Source organism: Drosophila rhopaloa, unplaced genomic scaffold (assembly GCF_018152115.1).
Source record: "Drosophila rhopaloa isolate 14029-0021.01 unplaced genomic scaffold, ASM1815211v1 contig_153, whole genome shotgun sequence".
Taxonomy (NCBI): Eukaryota; Metazoa; Arthropoda; class Insecta; order Diptera; family Drosophilidae; genus Drosophila; species Drosophila rhopaloa.
The window spans coordinates 15,135-18,944 of record NW_025335032.1 but is presented as its reverse complement, the minus strand read 5'-3'; positions in this window follow the sequence as shown (position 1 = coordinate 18,944).

Sequence of the window (3,810 nt, the reverse complement as noted above, 5' to 3'; positions counted from 1 at the left end):
TTCACGCCACCCTGGACACCGGGGCGTCCAGGAGCTTCCTCAGCGCGAAAATAGCCGACGACATTGGGAGTACCAATAACCGCCGGGATGTACGAACTAGGATTGCCCTGGCAGATGGATCCACCACCGACGTCACCCACGGGATACGGTTAAGACCACACTGATACTGCTACCGTCCATCTTGGACGAGATTATCCTCGGAATCGTCTTCCTCTGCGGGATCAAGACCACTATCCAGTGTGGGAAAGCCCAGCTGTTTTTCTCCTACTACACCCCGCCGCTAACAAGCAGAAGAAAACCACCCATCGTCACCCCACGAGTAGCTGCTATCAGTCCAAGCGCCGTCGGACCAACACCATCACCACGCTGCACGGTAACACCTGTGGCAGCCCCTCGACGATCTCGAATACAAGTCAACGCGCCTACCGTAACCCCACAACGATCACCGGCACTTCTACAAGTGGAGACCCCCACCGTAACACCGCGACCCCGACCCACGCCATCTCCAGTGAATAACTCTTTTTATTTAAAACCTTTGGCCGACGCCGCCGCAGCACGGAATAGCAACCCCTTTCGAAAGTCACCAACGACTACCCACCCACCGGGACAAACCCAAGAGGTAACAGCCAGCCTAGCAACGGTCATCACTGAAGGACCCGAAAAATCCCGGATCCAAGCCTTTCTCGAAGCGGAACTCGCTCCATTCGAGCATATGACCGGTACCTCTCACATAGCCGAACATAGGATTGTCATGAAGGACGACAAGCCCATCAAGCAGAGGTACTTTCCAAAGAACCCTGCCATGCAGAAAATCATTAACGAACAGGTTGATGAACTGCTTCGCGACGGACGCATCGAGCCCTCCCGGAGTCCTCACAGCGCACCCATCGTCCTCGTCGGCAAGATGACAGGAGATGTGCGCATGTGCGTGGACCACCGTCAGCTCAACGCTCGGATAGGAGCTTGGCACGACTTGGCAACGCTAAGTTTATCTCGACGCTGTACCTAAAAAGCGGTTACTGGCAGATCCCGGTGGCCCCAGACATCCGCGCATGTACCGCATTTACCGTTACTGGCCGCGGGCTCTTCCAGTGGAAAGTAATGCCATTCGGCTTGCACTCGGCTCCTGCTACATTTCAGCGGGTACTGGACAGAAATCAATCGATAACCCGACGTGGAGCCTCACGCATTCGCCTATCTAGATGACATCATCGTCATCGGGACCTCGTTGTACGAACACTTCACCAACCTACGGGAAGTACTCCGACGGCTTAGGCAGGCCAACTTGAAGCTGAATAAAGCGAAGTGTATGTTTTTCCAGCGCAGCATAACTTACCTAGGGCACGTCATCAGCGAAGACGGAATACACACCGACCCAGACAAGATAGCCGCTGTAAGAGAACTCCAGCCACCCACTAACTGCAAGGAACTTCGACGATGCCTGGGGGTAGCATCCTGGTACCGGCGATTTGTGGAGAACTTCGCCACAATCGTCCAACCAATGTCCGCCCTGCTCAGGAAGGGAAGGAAATGGACCTGGAGCGACCCTCAGCAACAGGCATTCGAGGAGTTGAAAAGGAAGCTCACCGAGGCACCAGTACTGGCCTGCCCGGACTTCAACCTCAAATTTCAACTACAAACCGACGCAAGCGATTTCGGCCTTGGAGCCGTCTTAACCCAGCAAGTCGATGGAACCGAACGAGTCATCGCCTAAGCCAGCAGGAAGTTGCTTGCAGCAGAGGAAAATTACCCGCGACGAAGGGCTTGCAATAGTGTGGGCAATCAGGAAGATGAGGTGCTACCTCGAAGGATACCGATTTGACATTATAACCGACCACCTCGCCCTGAAGTGGTTGAACTCAATCGATAACCCGACAGGCCGAATCCCACGATGGGCCCTCGAACTCCAACAATTCCAGTTTGACATCTCATACATACGGGGAAAACAGAACGTCGTCGCGGACGCCCTGTCCAGGCAACCGCTAGCAACGCTCCAGCAGGTGAATGAGACCAACGAACCGTGCAAGTGGATCACCGCAAAGATCAAGCAAATCGAAGCCAATCCGGAGAAATTTCCTGACTACATCCAAGAGAACAGGCAACTCTATTGACACCTCGACAACGCGTTTAGGAAGGAAGACCATGGAGCATGGAGACTTTGCGTACCCAGCAGCCATCAGCGTCGGGTTCTGGAAGAATGTCATGACCACCCCAATGCAGGACACCTAGGGATCAGGAAAACGACCACTCGAGTCTACCAACAATATTATTGGCCGGGTTTATTTCGAGACATCGCACGTTACGTCCGACAATGTCCAGCCTGTCAGCAATTTAAGGTGAGTCAACGCAAACAAGCGGGGAAGATGCTAACCAGGAAATCAGAGGGACCATTCTCAACTGTAGTATGTACACATATAACCAATATCCACTGTACCAAGAGTATTTAAGGGATACGCACTGTAACACTTTGTTGCATGTGTTTACATAAACACAAGGCATGGTTCGAGTTGACCGTAACACGATCAGCCCAGCTCTGCCTCGAAGACCGTGACCGTGACAGGACCCTGTTACAAAGAAAATCGATCGCAGATGTATGTATGTGACACAAGTGGTATAAAGTGCCAAAATACAAAATAAACAAATACAATTTTTCAACAACAAACAAAAACAAAATAAAAAAAAACAGAAGCAGAGTTAAAATACCGTGAAACACAATGAAAACCTGTGCGATGACCGGCACCGGTACCGCCCGAGCCCCTCTTTGCAACGAATACTTTTGTGACTGTAAGTGTGGAAGGCATGGCAAATCCTTCTACACCATCGAGGGAAACATAGTGTGGTAGGCAAACCGCCGACTGCACCAACGCGGGAAATATATGAGTGCGAAAGGCAATCCGCCCTCTTCACCGTCGTGGGAGGTATCTGCTCCTGTTGAGCAAAGGGACGCGCCGAGCCTACAGGAAGCCCTCAAGTTGTGTCCCAACGATGGACCCCGCAGGAGAAGGAAGCCCACGAGGAAAGCATGAAAATATTAGAAAACGAACTTTGCAAACGAGCAAAGTAACGCAACAAGGGCTGCACTTATGACAATGCCTAAGTTGTCTTTAATTTTAAACAACCTCTAACTCAAGCCGACTGATTCAACACGACCCCTTCTATGGCACACAATTATTGTCCATATGAATTAGTCTTTGGGAAAACTAATAATTTGTTAAAAACATTTTAATAGCATAAATAATATAGAAGTAATCTATAATATAGAAAATTACGCTATAGAAAGTAAATACAGATTAGAAATAGCATATAAAAGAGCAAGAATTATGTTAGAGGAAAATAAAACGAGGAATAAAGAATTTTATGACCATACGGCTAACGACATAGACATAGCAATAGGAGATCAAGTTTTATTAAAAAACGAAACAGGGCATAAATTAGATTCCAAATATACAGGTCCGTACACAATTACGGATATAGGGGAAAAAGAAAATATAACGATTACTAGCAGCGGAAATAAAAAACAAACTGTTCATAAGAATAGATTAAAAATTGTTGAAAAAAAGCACACAGAATTTTCCTCCATATATTGTTTTCCCTCTACGGAGCGCGTTGTGGCCCAGGCCATTACGACGGAGTCTTGCACTCGCATGTCGGATCCGAAGTTATTGCCGGTCCCGGAGCGCGTAGCGGCCGTGGATTACGACGGAGCTAAGCTCGTTTGTCGGGTCCCGGAGCACGCGCGAAAATTTTTTTCCTGGGGAAACGGGAACAAAAATATAACTATGTGTGGTTGCGAAATTTTTTTTTTTTTCG